We start from the raw sequence: 18,557 nt of genomic DNA, 5'->3' as shown, positions 1-18,557 counted from the left end.
CAGATTGTCATTTAGTAGGCGAAGGCACGTCAAATGTTATATTTAGAGCAGTGGGCTATTGGCATGTGTCAATAGAGGAATTTTGTCAGCAGGTGTTTTTTTATTGCAGGCAAGGTCTGGGAGAATACTGGATATTTTGGGGTTGTTATAGGGTATTTTAAAGTCGTTATTGAGGAGTTTTACATGTATTTAGAGATGAGCTAAAAGTGAAATATTCGAATTCGATTGGATTGGATTCGAATAGCTCCCGATATTCGACTATTCGATCGAATATCAAATCCCATTATAGTCTATGGAAGAAAAATCCTTGGGACTTGGAAATCAAGATTCCACCACTAGGAGGTCACCAAGTGCACAATGAAACCTCAGGATGCCAACACCTCTGGAATGCATATGGGACAGCTACCTTTTGGTCTAGCGGTACTTGCCTACGTATTAGGTGGTGTGTAATATTAGCGTATGTTTGTTTCTTGTTTATTCAGTACACTTGTGAAATTGCACAGATGTGCACACATGTGTGATGTGAATTGCACACATGAATATATTGCATATATATATTCACTTTCAGTATTACGCCACTATCACAGACTATCAACTATAGACTCCAAACACAATATAACCGCTTTGTATAATGGAAAAAAATACTCGGGCAACTTATTTCATATACAGCTGTATACTGGATATAGAATTGTTTTTACAACAATAAAAAATAAAGGGCTGATCTGTGCCTTCCCTGGACGCAGACTGCGCAAATCTCTAGAGTCGAGATAACAGCTATATTATCACACACACTGTATACAGCCTGATAATGGATATAGAATTGTTTTTACAACAATAGAAATAAAGGACTGGTTGGCACCTTTACTGGACGCAGACTGCGCAAATTTGTGGTAGCAAGATAAAAGGTATTATCCCACAATTACATTATACATCCGTATACACTATCAGTGGGTATACTGTACACACTGTGTATACACACTGTCTGTCCCACAACAGCTTATACAGTGTATACACACTGCCTGTCTCACAAATGCTTTTACAGTGTGTGTATACACTGCCTGTCTCACAACTGTTTATACAGTGTGTGTATACACTGCCTGTCTCACAACAGCTTATACAATGTGTGTATAGACACTGCCTGTCTCACAACAGCTTATACAGTGTGTATATACACTGCCTGTCTTACAACAGTTTATACAGTGTAGACACACTGCCTGTCTCACAACAGCTTGTAAATGTCTATTTTTTTATAGTTTTAGCCCTAACAAGGGCTATTGGGGGTCCCTTCCTACCTAACTTCACCTAAATCCTTCCTCTCCCTGCTTTACAGACTGTCCCTCTCTAGTTCCAACCAGCAAGTGACACGAATCTCAAATCACTATTCTTTTATTCAGGAGGTCACATGGTTTAGCCAGCCAATCACAGTTAGAGTTTTTTTTTTAAGTCCTGCCTACTCCTAGTGACTGTCCCTACCCCCTGCATGTTTATTGGCTGGAAAAAAGTGCCAGGGGATGTGGGAGGGCGACTCGAATTTTTAATACGTTTTAGAACGAATATTCAATTGCGTTGAATACCTCGAATAGCGTACTATTCGATCGAATAGCTGTTCGATCGAATAGTATTTGCTCATCTCTACATGTATTATTTTTTTAATTCATTGCATACATCTTTGTAGCATCCCATATGAACAAGGACACATAATCATATACTGTGTACCCCAACCCCAAATATTAAAGGGGTAGTGCGGCGGTAAAGAATTATTCACAGAATAACACACATTACAAAGTTATACAACTTTGTAATGTATGTTATGTCTGTGAACGGCCCCCTTCCCTGTGTCCCACCACCCCCACCCGTGTACCCGGAAGTGTGGTGCGCTATACATACCTGTCACGTGCCGACCCCCGTCTCCGATCTTCAGTCAGTGACGTCTTCTTCGGACGGACGGCGAACAGCTCCGAATGCCGGCCGCCCTCTGCAGCGTCATCTGATGCTCAGCCGCGATTGGCTGAGCATAACTGTGCTCAGCCAATCGCGGCTGAGCACAGTTATGACGCGGCGGAAGGGAGGACGTCGGCAGCGATTCGGCCGTCCGGCCGAAGATGACGTTTGGCACAAGATGGAGGACATGCGCGACACGGATCAGGTAATGTATAATGCACCAACACTTCCGGGTACTTACAACTTACAACTTACAAAACTTAAAGGAACTGTTGCTAACATTTTATCATTTTTTTAAGACTTGCTCTCACCATAGAAAGTAATGGCATATGTTAGGGTAATTCATGAGTGATTGTGGTGGGTCTGGTGGGGTGGGGGTGGGGTCATTGCTCATTCTGAAAGTGAAGGTGCCACAATGCAGCCCCTTCCCATTTTTTTCTGCCAACTTTCACCTGCCGCTCTAGTCAAGTGAATGAGATTGTAGTGCAGTACAGTACACAGTAAGTAGCTGGAAGTTCTGCTATACACAGAAAATTTGATGACCTTGGGCAAATTGGTAGCAGTGGTGGAAATCACTTTCACATGGGAAGGGCGGTTACCAAAATGCATACTCACTTCAGGTAAAGAATGCCTAGCTCTATGGTATGCATATGGTATGGTATGCTCTTTGGTATGCCTACACATCAAGACAATTTCAGAGGATTACATACTTGTCTCTCTTTACCACTCAGCTGGGAACAAGGCTTGATCTGCACAAATACAAATGTTTTAATCCTACGTTGATTTTGCAGAAAAAAATGCATAACCACTCTGGCATTTCCTCTGTAGTATTATATGGCGGTAATTTATATTATTGTAATACATAGATGGCTCGATAAGGCACATGGATAGGAGTTGCCTTCGTGAGGATTTCAGGAAAATTTCCTAGGAATCTTTTTCCACACATGACAATTTGGGACTTACTGAATGGACTGATCTTCTACATGACAAGACAGCTACAGTTTTGTAAACTGTACCACACCCTATAGTGTTACAAGCATTTAGATATACTACTGGGGTAACACCTCTAAGCCTGAGGGGAGACATTAAGAATATTATTGGCAATCCCCGAAGTTTCCACTGTTCTAGGTACATGTTGGCTGGAGTATGCCAGTGATTAGCAAGTACATTAGATTTCATTACATGGCAAGAAATTTAATGAAATGAAAACACCCAGATACTGAAGACAACAAGAACTATTGCCAAAATATTAACGCATGCTCTGTTGGGATAAGGAATAGACAATGTTCTGTAATGCCTTTGGGCAGGTACATTTTTATATACTAAGCACTTCCTAGTACCGTGCCACACACCAACCTAAAATCAGGTTACTTATTTCTACTAAAATGAAGGATTTCCCCATCGCAAAAAAGTATAACATTCTGAATGTATTGGCCATTGCTGTTTTAATAATGGGGGTGGGGTGGGGGGGTGAGACAAGTAGATTTCAGCTATAGGGTACTCAATCCACTTTTCCTATTTTAGGTGACCATGTACATGCAGACACTCTGCTTTATTAAGAATGACAGATATAGTAAAAAACAGCTGTCTCCTTTATTGGCAGACATTTATAGCATATAAATCAATGTCTGATTGGTAAAAATTTAAGTTTTAAAAAAGCGTACCTGTCGTTATAACTTTCAAAATCTAAATCAACAGTAGATGTGATATAAAGCAAGTTTTTAATTTACATTTATTTATTTAATTAAACATCATGGAGTATACGACACTTCCGTTTTTCTTTTAGTCAGAAAACAGGAAGTCTTGTGTATCCCAGGCCATCTGAGCGCTCACATAGAGAAGGCAGTCATGTGACTGATGGACACATTGAGCCGTGACTCTCTGTATTTCCTGTGATTAGTCTGTTTTTTTCATCCAGCACAAGTCTAAAAATCTTTAGGAGACTTAACCTGGATTACAAGTTCAGCTTTGTTTTACAGCATGATAACAAAAGGAAAAATAATGGATGTACAGTATATTGCAAACTTGTTTCATTTCACATCTACTGTTGATTGAGATTTTGAAAGTTATAACGACAGTGACCCTTTAAGGAAAACAATGTGAAATTCCTAACAAGGCTTGCAGGTACTGTCATGCATTGTCAGGCCATGTTCACAGCAAAACCCTTGTTTTGCTGTGCCTGGTGGTTTTTTGGTGGTTTCTGTCATGGTATCTGGTATTTTACTGGTCAATCCCAGGCCATCTGAGCGCTCTCAGAGAGAAGGCAGTCACTTGTCTGATCATTGGGGTTGCTGACACCTCGCACCCCTGCCTGGACCCAGCATGGACACCATACAATAAACTGCTGGTCAGACTTTGATGACCTGTCCCCTTTAAAGGTTACAGACTCCTTTGGCCACATCACCTCCTCTAGGGGACGGGGAAGTGCTTCTAACGTCCCCTCAGTGTCCTGGCCTGAGTGACTAAGTGGACGAGAACAGCGCCGAGGATCAGTAGCGGTCTTGGGCACCACGCATACCACGCAATTGCGTGGGGGCCCCGCTCTGGTGCCCAAGACCGCTGCGGCTAACTATGTGCGCTCATAACGAGCGCACATAGTTACAGGCAGCAGCGGCACTGACAGGGCAGGAGCCATTGGCTCCCTCCCTGTCAGTCACTCTTGTGGGCGCAGGAAGTGTTTTCCCTGCGGTAACAAGAGGCTGCTCTGTGTCTCTGGTGCCGGCGCTCGAGGCGTCACTGGAGCGCCGGTGCCATGACAACGGTAGAGCGGCCTCTTGTGACCGCAGGGGAAACACTTCCCGCGGCCACAAGAGGGAAGAGATGAGAAGAGAAGAGGAGACGCCGGACCCAGGTGAGTAAAAATGTTTGTTTTTTTTGTGTGTGTTATATATAGGGGGCCTATATAAAACGGGAGGAGCGCACAGGGGGGCTATATAAACGGGGGGAGCGCACAGGGGGCCTATATAAACGGGGGGAGCGCACAGGGGGCCTATATAAACAGGGGGAGCGCACAGGGGGCTATATAAACGGGGGGAGCGCACAGGGGGGCTATATAAACGGGGGGAGCGCACAGGGGGCTATATAAACGGGGGGAGCGCACAGGGGGGGCTATATAAACGGGGGGAGCGCACAGGGGGGCTATATAAACGGGGGGAGCGCACAGGGGGCTATATAAACGGGGGGAGCACAAAGTGGGGGTCTATATAAACGGGGGAGCGCACAGGGGGGCTATATAAACAGGAGAGCACACAGGGGGGTTCTATATAAGTGGGGGAGTGCACGGGGGCTATATAAACGGGGGGAGCGCACAGGGGGGCTATATAAACGGGAGCACACAGGGGGCTATATACAAGTGGGGGAGCTCACAGGGGGCTATATACAAGTGGGGGAGCTCACAGGGGGGCTATATACAAGTGGGGGAGCTCACAGGGGGGCTATATACAAGTGGGGGAGCTCACAGGGGGCTATATACAAGTGGGGGAGCTCACAGGGGGCTATATACAAGTGGGGGAGCTCACAGGGGGGCTATATAAGGGGGAGCACACAGGGGGGCTATATACAAGTGGGGGAGCTCACAGGGAGGCTATATACAAGTGGGGGCAGCACACGGGGGGTATATACAACTGGGGGGAGCACACGGGTATATACGACTGGGAGAAGCACACAGGGGGTCTATATAGTATACTGGGGGAGCACACAGGGGGGCTATGTATAACTGGGGGATCACACAGGTCTATATATACCTGCGGGAGCACACAGGGGGGTCTATATACCACTGGGGACAGCACACAAGAGGTATATACTACAGGGGGCAGCACACAAGTGGTATTTACTACTATCGGCAGCGCACAAGGGGTCTATATAACTGGGGGCAGCACACAGCGGTCTTAATTACATTGGGACTGCACAGAAGTGCCTATATGCCTCACTACTATACTGGGGCACAGAACATACCTAATTATTAAGTGGGAGCACAGGGACACCTTTAATCTGTGGGGGCACAGAGGGGCGTAACTACTATATAGGGGTACAGGGGACCTAACTACTGTATGTGTTGGAGCCTAAAATATTTCTCTGACAGATTCTGGAGGGAAGATTACCAGCCGGGAGAAGACTTCAAGGTGGCTCAGGCTGGATGGAGAAAGAAAAAAAAGTAAAAGACGCTGATCAGAGAAGACGCCTCCTGTAAGTCACTGGATGTAACTGCACTCTGTTATAGGGTCTGTAGTGATAGGGGTCATGGTGTGGCAGTATTATGTTATGGCAACATTGGTAATATCTTCCTGTTTTGTTCAGAGCAGTTTTGAGGTGATATGTAATCTCTGTATGGTGGTAGGAGGGTTATAAAAGGACTACTGGGGGGGGGGGGGGCAGCGCATGTCGAGGAGGGGGGGCATGGGGGGGCCCCAGACATGACTTTGCTTGGGGCCCCAGAAATGCCAAGACCGCCCCTGCCGAGGATGAAGGTAAGAGACATGCCTTCTTCCTTGGCGTCTTCTGTGCAATAGGGACTTATCAGCAGGTTAGATTCATCTAACCTGCTCATAGTTCCCCTTTAAATTCATGTATTTTGTAAAAATGTGGTTTCCCACCACGGGTGTTGCTATTGGTTACACCCTTTGTAAAAGCTTGTACTTATTATACTTAAGTGGTGATGAGTAGTGATAAAGTTTCGCCACTAGATGTCGCTATTATAGATGTATGTACACAGATGCTGCACAGCTGAAGTATGTAAAGGGTTATTGTTTATTTGTGTGTCACATGGATCATGGATCAAATTGGTCTTGTGAACCTATGGGAATCTTTTCTTCTTCTATCCTATCATCTTTACTTCTTCTAATGCACTCTTCACCCACTCACAGCACACCTTAGATACGCTGAGGAAGGAAGTCATGTGAGTAGAGCAAGTGTGTGTGTCTTTTGTGTTGGACATTGTAGAGGAAGGATGCAAACTAGAAAGTTCTCTACAGTGGTCCTCTCTTGGCCCTGGCCCTCTGCCAGGTCCCCCTACTCTCAAGAAGTCAGCCTTAGTTAGATCCCTGCATGTGTAGGAAGCAAGACAAGACACCGCTAACAGTTTCTCCTCAGCTTATTCAGTGTTAAAGCTCCTACAGGAGAGGACAAGTCAGAGATCATCTCAACCCATGCCGAAGACTAGGAGAGTCATAGTGCAGGACAGTATCCACAGACAGCAGTTAGCTAGGAAGTTATCCGGATAAAGCAAAGTTGCTATGAGCCTAGGAACTTTATCTCGCAGCGTGGTTGTCAGCAGGAAATCCTCAGCATTCTGCTCATCCCAGGTAACAAGGTCTGGGGCCTTGTGTCACCCACTAGCATGGGTCCCCTGACACTGGTAGGGCATTAGGTGGTGCGAAGACCCAAAGGTCAATACACGGGCGCAAGTATTCTCTTCTTCTTCTAAGTATTCTTCTACCTCATCCTCCAACATTACGTCAGAGCACAGTACTAATTGGGTTGGGACTCTCACGACATCCTCCTCTCTGCTACTCTGATTCTTTGTATCTCTCAACACGCTACTCAGTCATCACGACTGTGCTCTTCACTGTATTCCTACCACAGATCTGGTTGCTGTATTATCAAGTTTCTTATCAAGTGCTTTATCAAAGGAACTATCAAGTGTATCATACCCTGTCAAAGCAAAGCTGTATAACTTGCTGCACACAAGTACTTTTAAAGTAAAAACAAGATTATTTATGGTAAATAGACTCTGTGATTCTTCACCTCACACCGACACAGTGTACACTACAGCCTTGGGACATTTCCCCTTTCTGTGGGTGGCAGTTCCGATAGTCCGAGAGGGTCACTACACCACTCCGGCCCACTCTGATATCATCCCAAGGGATCCCGTAGCAGCCCGGCAGGACACTGTCCACAGGGAAACAAGGTACAACCGGCCCGTTAAACTAAAAGCAAGTGTGCCACCATACCTGTCTGCCCAACCGCCACTGGCGTCACAACATAACATCACTGGGCCCAGCTGTATCTCGGCCAACCACCACAGATCTGGCTTCACACCTCAACATCTAGCAAGTGACCGGCCGCTCCTCCGACATAACGCCTCAGGGGGTCACCACAGAATATGTAGGTTTTTTGCTGATAACAGTGAAAATGATTTAGATTTGCTTTTTTCCTAGTTTAGATGATCGCATAGGAGGAATGAACCTGTACTAAAATAACCTGTACAAAATTGCATTGTGACTATTCATTTAGAACAGCTGTCATGTAATTCATGTTAAAGGAATTGTTTTTCTTTTAGCTATCTTTTCTGCTGTTATAGTAAACCACACATGGAGCCAGCATTACATGGTTTACACAGATTTGAGCAGTGGCGTAGCCACCGTGGTCGCGGGGGTCGCCGCCGCGACCGGGCCCGCCACAAGGGGGGCCCGCGGGGCCCCCCGATCAATCACTCTTGTGACCGCAAGCATTGTTTTGCTTGCGGTCACAAGAGTCGGGCTCCGTCTTCCCCCGGCTGCTGCGCGGCTGCCGGGGGTGTCGCGTCTTACCCCCGGCAGCGCGCGCATCCCAGAACTCCCTGCGCGCCTTGGGCCCTGACTTCCGGTTCCGGCGCGCAGGGAGTTCTGGGATGCGCGCGCTGCCGGGGATAAGACGCGACACCCCCGGCAGCCGCGCAGCAGCCGTGGGAAAGACCAGGAGGAGTGAGGATCAACGTGGGAGCGCGATGTCAGGTGAGTTAAGTTTTGTTTTTTTTATCAGCCTGTACGGGTGGGGGGAAAGGAGGGGGGCATCTATGAGGGTAGGGGGAAAGGAGGGGGCCATCTATGAGGGTGGGGGGAAAGAGGGGGCCATCTATGAGGGTGGGGGGAAAGGAGGGGGCCATCTATGAGGGTGGGGGGAAAGGAGGGGGCCATCTATGAGGGTGGGGGGAAAGGAGGGGGCCATCTATGAGGGTGGGGGGAAAGAGGGGGCCATCTATGAGGGTGGGGGGGAAGGAGGGGGGCATCTATGAGGGTGGGGGGGGAAGGAGGGGGGCATCTATGAGGGTGGGGGAGAAGGAGGGGGGCATCTATGAGGGTGGGGGGAAAGGAGGGGGCCATCTATGAGGGTGGGGGGGAAGGAGGGGCCATCTATGAGGGTGGGGGGAAAGAGGGGGCCATCTATGAGGGTGGGGGGAAAGAGGGGGCCATCTATGAGGGTGGGGGGGAAGGAGGGGGGCATCTATGAGGGGGGGGGGGGAAGGAGGGGGGCATCTATGAGGGTGGGGGAGAAGGAGGGGGGCATCTATGAGGGTGGGGGGAAGAGGGGGCCATTTATGAGGGTGGGGGGAAAGAGGGGGGCCATCTATGAGGGTGGGGGGAAGGAGGGGGCCATCTATGAGGGTGGGGGGAAGGAGGGGGCCATCTATGAGGGTGGGGGGAAAGAGGGGGCCATCTATGAGGGTGGGGGGGAAGGAGGGGGGCATCTATGAGGGTGGGGGGGGAAGGAGGGGGGCATCTATGAGGGTGGGGGAGAAGGAGGGGGGCATCTATGAGGGTGGGGGGGAAGGAGGGGGGCATCTATGAGGGTGGGGGGGAAGGAGGGGCCATCTATGAGGGTGGGGGGAAAGAGGGGGCCATCTATGAGGGTGGGGGGAAAGAGGGGGCCATCTATGAGGGTGGGGGGGAAGGAGGGGGGCATCTATGAGGGTGGGGGGGGAAGGAGGGGGGCATCTATGAGGGTGGGGGAGAAGGAGGGGGGCATCTATGAGGGTGGGGGGAAGAGGGGGCCATTTATGAGGGTGGGGGGAAAGAGGGGGGCCATCTATGAGGGTGGGGGGAAGGAGGGGGCCATCTATGAGGGTGGGGGGAAGGAGGGGGCCATCTATGAGGGTGGGGGGAAGGAGGGGCCATCTATGAGGGTGGGGGGAAGAGGGGCCATCTATGAGGGTGGGGGGAAAGAGGGGCCATCTATGAGGGTGGGGGGAAAGAGGGGGGCATCTATGAGGGTGGGGGGGGGAAGGGGACCATCTATAAGGGAGGGAGGAAGGGGACCATCTATAAAGGGGGGGAAAGGGGACCATCTATAAGGGAGGGGGGGAAGGGGACCATCTATAAGGGAGGGGGGGGGAAGGGGACCATCTATAAGGGAGGGGGGGGGGGAAGGGGACCATCTATAAGGGAGGGGGGGGAAGGGGACCATCTATAAGGGAGGGGGGGGAAGGGGACCATCTATAAGGGAGGGGGGGGGGGGAAGGGGACCATCTATAAGGGAGGGGGGGGGAAGGGGACCATCTATAAGGGAGGGTGGGGGGAGAGGGGGCCATCTATAAGGGAGGGTGGGGGGAGAGGGGACCATCTATAAGGGAGGGGGGGGGAAGGGGGCCATCTATAAGGGAGGGTGGGGGGAGAGGGGGCCATCTATAAGGGAGGGTGGGGGGAGAGGGGACCATCTATGAGGGTGGGGGGGAAAGAGGGGCCATCTATGAGGGTGGGGGGAAAGAGGGGGGCATCTATGAGGGTGGGGGGGGGAAGGGGACCATCTATAAGGGAGGGAGGAAGGGGACCATCTATAAAGGGGGGGAAAGGGGACCATCTATAAGGGAGGGGGGAAGGGGACCATCTATAAGGGAGGGGGGGGGGAAGGGGACCATCTATAAGGGAGGGGGGGGGAAGGGGACCATCTATAAGGGAGGGGGGGAAGGGGACCATCTATAAGGGAGGGGGGGGAAGGGGACCATCTATAAGGGAGGGGGGGGGGGAAGGGGACCATCTATAAGGGAGGGGGGGGGAAGGGGACCATCTATAAGGGAGGGTGGGGGGAGAGGGGGCCATCTATAAGGGAGGGTGGGGGGAGAGGGGACCATCCATAAGGGAGGGTGAGGAGAGAGGGGGCCATCTATAAGGGAGGGGGTATAGGGGGCCATCTATAAGGGAGGGGGTAGAGGGGGCCATCTATAAGGGAGGGGGGCAACATAGGGGGAGAGGGAATACACAGAGGGGGGCATATATTATTAGGAGGTCACATAGAGTCAGGGCTACCCACTAAATGAGGGTGTAAAGGGGATAGTACAGATGTGTAGTGTGTAGAGAGATGGAGATGGTGTCAGAGTGTGGAGCCTAATATGTCTGTCTGGCAGATTCTGTGGATTCGTGGCTCGGAGAAGTTCTCATAACGGCCCAGGACGGATGGAGAAGATGATGAAAAGGAAAGAACTCCGATCAGAGAAGACATCCCCTGTGAGTCACCTGATATATCTGCACTGTAATGTATATGGTGTATAGAGCCTGTGTAGAGCTGGGGCCACCTCTATATGACTGGATGAGGTGATTTAGTATACTGGATTTGGTCAGTAACAATATGGTGGTGATGGTAGTGGTTGTGGTGTGGCGGTAATGTTTCCTTCCTATATACTGGTATTACTGGTAATATTGGTCTCAGTATACAGGATTTGGTCGGTAACAGTATGGCGGTAATAGGTAATATCTGTCTTGGTGTGTGTGTGTGTATATATATATATATATATATATATATATATATATATATACATACAGTGGTACCTTGGTTTAAGAGTAACTTCGTTTAAGAGCGTTTTGGTTTAAGAGCTCACAGTTTTTCAAAATTGTGACTTGGTTTAAGAACATTGCTTTGGTTTAAGAACTTCCTGTATCGGGTGGGAGCGCGAGTGGAGAAGGGGCATGGCCTGCATAGCGGGGTCTACAGCACTGTACTCTAAACACCTTCCAAATCATAGCAGATCCCCTTCAGGCTGGGGCTTACATCAGGGGACAGGACTGTGGGGGGGGGGTAATCTCTCCATAGCTGTAACCCCCTCTCTCCCCGGACAGAGAGTGCTGCATGTATGTGCCCACATCTGTACTGCTCATTCCTTCATGCTCCCTGCAGTCTCTGTCAGCCCTTGTGTTTCCCATCCTCTCCATTACTGTACAGTACAGAATAATAAATATATTTGGGGTGCGGAACCAATTGTCTGCATTTACATGATTTCTTATAGGAAAATTTGCTTTGGTTTAAGAGTGGATTTGGATTACAAGCACGGTCCTGGAACGAATTATGCTCATAATCCAAGGCACCACTGCGTGTGTATATATATATATATATATACACACACAACAATAGCATCACTTGGTCGTGAAAGGAGGGGGGGGGGCCCAAGTTGGCCTCTCGCACCAGGGCCCAGGAGACATTAGCTACGCCCCTGGATTTGAGCAGTAATCTCCTAATGTAAACAGAGCAGGATACCTGATATATTTATAGCTATATAACACGTACATTTTCTGATTTTATATACTAGAAGGGTGACTATCCTGGCAGTGTAGAAGGAATCATTTCCAAAGATAGAAACATATTTGGACCAAGTGGCTCTTTACAGATGAAGTGTTTGGGTAGCCGTCACTGCATAGATTTATATTAAGAAACATTGGTTGTAAAATGATTTAACATTCCGGACTTGTAAGCTGGAGCCGGCTGTAAGGGGGACTATTAATGGAAAGGGAACAAAAACTTGACTGAAATTTCCTGCAATAAAGTTTTAATCTATGGTACTCCATAACAATTATACAGAATTGTAATAGTAATGTTTCTGATGTCAGCAAAACATCTACTCAAATGGTGCAGTGGCCATTTATTAGAATGTGGAGATAACGCAAAGAAATCTACAAGGCTGTGAAGGCAGCCATTTAAGCCATTTTATCTTATTGATGTTGAAAAGTTCTGCTGGATTTATAAACTCAAAAATGTAAAGGTCCATTTACACAGAAAGATTATCTGACAGATTATCTGCCAAAGATTTGAAGCCAAAGCCAGGAATGGATTAGAAAAGAGAAGAAATCTCAGGCTTTCCTTTATGACCTGATCTCTGTTTATAGTCTGTTGCTGGCTTTGGCTTCAATTCTTTGTCAGATAATCTTTCTGTGCAAATGGACCCTAAGGCCCTAATACACACACAGATTTATCTGACAGATCATTGAAGACAAAGCCAGGAACAGACTATAAACAAAGAACAGGTCATAAAGGAAAGACTGAGATTTCTTCTCTTTTCAAATCCATTCCTGGCTTTAGCTTCATATATCTGTCAGATAAATCTGTGTGTGTAGTAGGGCCTTTACTCATGTAATGCCTCAGGTGTTGAAGAACGGATCAGATCAAATGCCTAAATAAAGATTTTTTTTTCTACTAGAAGAAACAGACCACTTACAGTGGTTTCTTTTGCAAGCAATGGCAGTTTAGACTATAGGTCTTGCAATTACCCCTCTACCTTTCCCACTACTGCCTGTCACAATAAGGTGGTGTTGTCTCTAGTTAAACTGTATTGCTCTTCTCACACACAACAGGGGTTTTGGTCGAGGTATAAATCAGGGGAATCCCCATAAAGCCTTTTTCCCTCCCTGATGTCATATGACTTTAGTCTTGCAAGGTCTCAGGTGTGAATGGGGAGTAGGTAACGCTCCCTGTAACCAGATATGCAACCATCTAGCCAGGAATGTCTAGATACAATGCTTCATGTGGCCAGGTAAGTCCCCTGTAGTCTGATTTGCCCCTTACAGCCAGATATGACCCTTGTAGCCAGATATGTCCCCTGCAGCGAGGTATGCTTCCTGTCATCACGGTTAGGCTATTTTATACCCCGGGGATCTGGCCTGGAGGAGTATAGTTTGGCCTAGGCTATTTTATACTCTGGGGTAAACTCTGGCCTAGGCTAAACTATACCCAGGTATAATCTGGGTGGGGGTTAATCTGGTTAATCGTTGGCTGATCGCTGGCTCATTTACAAAGGCTGATTGTTGGATGAATAAGCGTTCCTAGGAACACTCATTAGCCATAATCGCCCATATAAAAATGCCTTCTTAGCCAGGTGATGCTGAATAGTGACAAATATTCTGTTTGAGTTAGTTATGCTGTGTTTACACGGAACAATTATCGTTTGAATTTTCGCGATAACGATTGCATTTGAATGATAATCTACTCCTGTAAAGACAGCGAATGATCAAGCGACTGGCGATAAATCGTTCATTGTGATCTTTCAACATGTTCTCAAATCGTAGTTGGTCGTTTGCTAAAAATTCGAAGATCGCTTCATGTAAACAGTCTTTCACCGATTCACACTATGTGTGAGATAGGCTTAAGCGATCTTAAAACGATCGCAATAACAATTTTTCCAAAAGATATAACGTTCCGTCTAAGCGCTGATCATCGCTCTGTGTAAACGCAGCATTAGGGGAGATAATGATAGTAAAATCACTGAGGTCTAGGTCATAGAAGAGGTTGATGTCTGCATGGTTTACTGCCTGGAGGTCTTGGACAGAGAAGTAGGTTATTATCAGCATGGCTTGGCAACAATGCAGATATATTAAAGAGCTACCCAGTATACCGAGCCCATTCTCTAAATGGGTTCTCTACTGAATAATTACAATGAGAAACTCTCTCTTCTACTGCATTCAAACACTGCACATCTTTGACTGTTATGTAACCCTGCTTTACACAGGAACACTTGGTTTAAACTATAATTAACTTTCTGTTCTCGAAAGCCATCGCCCTCTGTCATGTTGTCAGTTCTAGGAAGATTGATGGAAAAGGTAGCTTTTAGGCCCTATTCCACCAACAGATCTGACGACAGATTATCTGCCAAAGATTTGAAGCCAAACCCAGGAGTGGATTTGAAAAGAGGAGAAATCTCAGTCTTTCCTTTATGACCTGTTCTCTGTTTATTGTCTGTTCCTGGGTTTGGCTTCAAATCTTTGGCAGATAATCTGTCGTCAGATCTGTTGGTGGAATAGGGCCTTTTGACATCTGCTTGGGGAGAGCCATATACTACCCCTACGTGAGGCATAGTTTATAGGGTGGGGGCAGTAGGATTTCAGAGGTTATGTGAAGTATCAAATGCATTGAAAACAATAATTATTATAATAACAGCTTTACAGGTTACAGTATGTAAATAAAAACAAGATACAGTCCTTGTGCACCTTTAGAGCGGACAAGTTGGACCACATATTTGGAACATGGAATTGGCTTTCCACATTAAAAGCATGCTAGGTCAGGGTTCATACAGGGAGATAGTTGTATAGTACAGATGTATGCAACTATTGCACAAGAATTGAAGCAGTAAGTTCCATGCAATAAACTGGGCATTTTTCTTCTCTTGTTCACATATATAATTTACATGAATTATTCTGACAACTACAATAAAAGATTGTTATCAGAAAAAGACCATCTGATCCATCTTGTCTGACCTTATATTATTTCAATTATTTTTTTCTTAGGATAGATATATGTTTGTGGTGTGCCCCCCGGAGTTGTTATATCAGAGGGACGGCCGGTCACTTGCTAGGTGTTGTAGTGTGATACCACTCCAGAGGTGGATGGCCGAGATACAGCCGGACCTTAATGGATTGTCAAGTGACACCAGTGCCTGGTGGGCATACAGGGGTGATGGCATGCCTGCTTTTAGGGTGTAAGGCCAGTTGGACCCTTTTCCCCTGTGGTCGGTGTCCTGCCGGGTTGCTACCGGGTCCCTTAGGTTTATGTCACGGATTGCCAGAGTGGTGTAATGACCATCCTGGATAGTAGGACCCGCCACCTACAGAAAGGGGAGAATGTCCCAAGGTTGCGGTGTATATGCTGTGCGGGTGGTGATGAATTATTAAAGACTCTGTGATAACGTTGAGTTGGTTTACTACTTGTAAATGTGCAACAGGTAATACAAAAGGTCTCTAACATACACTTGAAAATAAAGACTTGAACATTATAATAATAATTTTTTATTTATATAGCACCAACAGATTCCGCAGCACTTTACAATTCTCAGGGTGCATACATAGACAAAAATAGACATTACAGAGATATACATGTAATTATCCATACATGAGGAGTGAGATAGTTGTGTCGATAGAGTTGTGTTGAGGTAGAGTAGCAGAGAGGAGGATGCCGTGAGAGTCTCAACCCATGTAGTAATGTGCTCTGCCGGGATGTTGGATGATACTGTAAAATACTTGTAGAAGAAGAAGAAGAACACCTGTGCCTGTGTACTGACCTTTGCTTTCAGTCTTCACACCACCTTATGCCCACTAGCGTTGGCCAAACCGTACTAATGGGTGACACAGGCCCCAGGCCTTGTTACCTGGTTTGAGCGGAATGCAGAGGGTTTCCTGCTGACACCTGCTCTGTGAGATGGAGTTCATAGGCTTACTGCAACTTTGCTCCACCCGGATCAGTTCCTAGCTCTTTTGCTCTATAGTGGATACTGTCCTGCACTGTTACTTCTCCTTGTCCACGGTGTGGGTTGAGGTTATCTTTTGGCTAGTCCTCTCCTGAGAGGTTTAACACTGCATAGTGCTGTGTGTGGGTACTTGTAAGGAAGTTCGTAACAGTGTGCTGTCTTGCGTCCTACCCATGCGGGGCACTGGCTAAGACTTGGGGACCTGGCAGAGGGCCAGGGCCCAGACAAGACAAGCGTGTAGGGTGTGCTGTGATTGGGTGAAAAGAGTGCAATAGAAGAACAGAGAGGAGAGGTGATAGGAATGAAGAAAGCAGAAATCCTACTGGTCTACAGATTCTGGTACACATAAACACAATAACCCTTTGCAATCCTTCAGCTGTGCTGCTTCCACACACTAATACATAATGCAGCAACATCTAGTGGTCAACTCTTAATACTAATTTTACCATAATAAGACCACAAAAAGTACAGACTTGTGAAGGGTATATGTAATAGTAACACCCCTAGTGGGACACCACATGTTTATCCCAGACATTTTTAAATTCAGTTACTGTGGATTTACCCAAAGAACGACCTTATACTATATAGGGACACGGAAGGACATGGGGGCACAGAGGGGCTTAACTAACATATGTAGTTATATAGGAGGGCTAACTACTATACTAATATGTTTATCTGCGGAAAAAAGTCATTGCAATGGGTCCCAATTGCTTTTATTTTTTTTCCCTAAAACAGCATATCTTCAGATTTGGCACTATAACTGGTATCACAGCAAAGCCTCAATCAAGTACATGCTGATGTATTGGGTAAGGCTAGATTCACACAGGATAGATCCGCAGCAGATTTCACACTGCGAGTTTGTAGTGAAATCCTCTGTGGTACATACTTGCAGCGGATTTGTCATTTTGCTGTGAGTATGTAAATGCGGGCCCCCTTAACCCGCTGCCCGGAGCATACTTTACCTGGTCCGTGCTCCGGCTACATCTGAGACCCCTTGTCACTGTAAGTCCAGCTCAGCCAATCAGTGCACGGCCCCACCGCAGTCACTGATTGGCTGGGTGGGACCTATGGGAGACAGGAGCCTCAGATGAAGCCGGTGTGCGGACTAGGCAAAGTATGCTGCGGCCCGTGGCAGGTTTAGGGGGCTGGCATTTACATACTAGCAGCAGAATGACAATCCTGCTGCAAGTATGCAATCTCATACTCGCAGCATCTGAAACTCGCAGCATGAAATCCGCTGTGGGTCTGTCCTGTGTAAATCTAGCTTAAGGGTACCTTCACACATAAGGTATCTGCATCAGATTTCTCGCTGCAAATTCGTAATTGTTACAAACCTGCAATAGCAGTGGACAGTGGTGTATTATGTGTGCCACAGGCCCTGGGCTGTTCATAAAGCTTGCACCACCCACACATCTAACTATGGCAGCACTAAAGTGGTCACAGTAGGGATAAATTATGTTATATTTATAGGGTACCTGTAAAGTTTTATCAAAAATCAATCTATTTTGAAAATTGTGCCTAACACTCTAAAGAGGCGCTGTTGTCCCAGCTGCTTGTAGCTGCGCATTGAGAGACAAAGCTTCCTGCTCTCTTTCCATAGCACCCATTTCCCCCCAGCGCCATAGAATTAAATTTCCCTAGGTCTCACACTGGAGACAGGTGCTATGGAGATGGAGCCGGAAGCTCAATTTTCTTACGTACAGGTACGGGGAGCGGGAGCAATGGTACCTCCGTTAAGACATTGAGGGCATCTAATTCAAAAGAGAAGTGCTTTAGGAATCCCTTCCCTTGCTTGGGGCTCAGATTCCAGATGACTGTCAATCAAACTCCAATGATACCATTACATAGAGTGGGTTATTTTCTGTCTTTCTTGCAGTCTCTACATTTTCTGCTGTATGTGTTAGAATACACTCAATAAGACGATTAAGGGATGCATGGATGGAAGAACACTCACTGTAATTGACAGGAACATCAGAACGGTAGTTTGAAGAATCGGGGGTTATGTTGCCAGATTTTTAATATAAGAAAAGTGACTGAGCGATAAGACAGTAGTTCTGTCAAATATTAAAGCGAATGTACCACCAGGTACATCGCTTTAGTTGCAGGCCGGTGCTCAGGAATAGACTAGTGCAGTGCGAGGGAACTGGCGGCGGTTCAAAGAAGGGACGGCGCCACTACCATCCCCGCGTCGGTGTCAGTCTGTTAATGTTAATAACTCAAAGTGATGTATCTGATGGTGCATTCGCTTTAAAGGGAATGTGTCATCAGAAAATGACCTATTGTTTAAATCAAGATTTATGTTAAACAGATTTTTTTAAATAATTTTTTGTGATTTTTTTTTCTCACTTTCCATTTTACTGTGTTTATTATAAATGAATCCCTAAATATTGTATTTTCATTCTGGCCACTAGGACTAAAACTA

This window comes from Dendropsophus ebraccatus, chromosome 4 (assembly GCF_027789765.1).
Source record: "Dendropsophus ebraccatus isolate aDenEbr1 chromosome 4, aDenEbr1.pat, whole genome shotgun sequence".
NCBI lineage: Eukaryota > Metazoa > Chordata > Amphibia > Anura > Hylidae > Dendropsophus > Dendropsophus ebraccatus.
Note: the sequence above shows the minus strand (reverse complement) of the source record.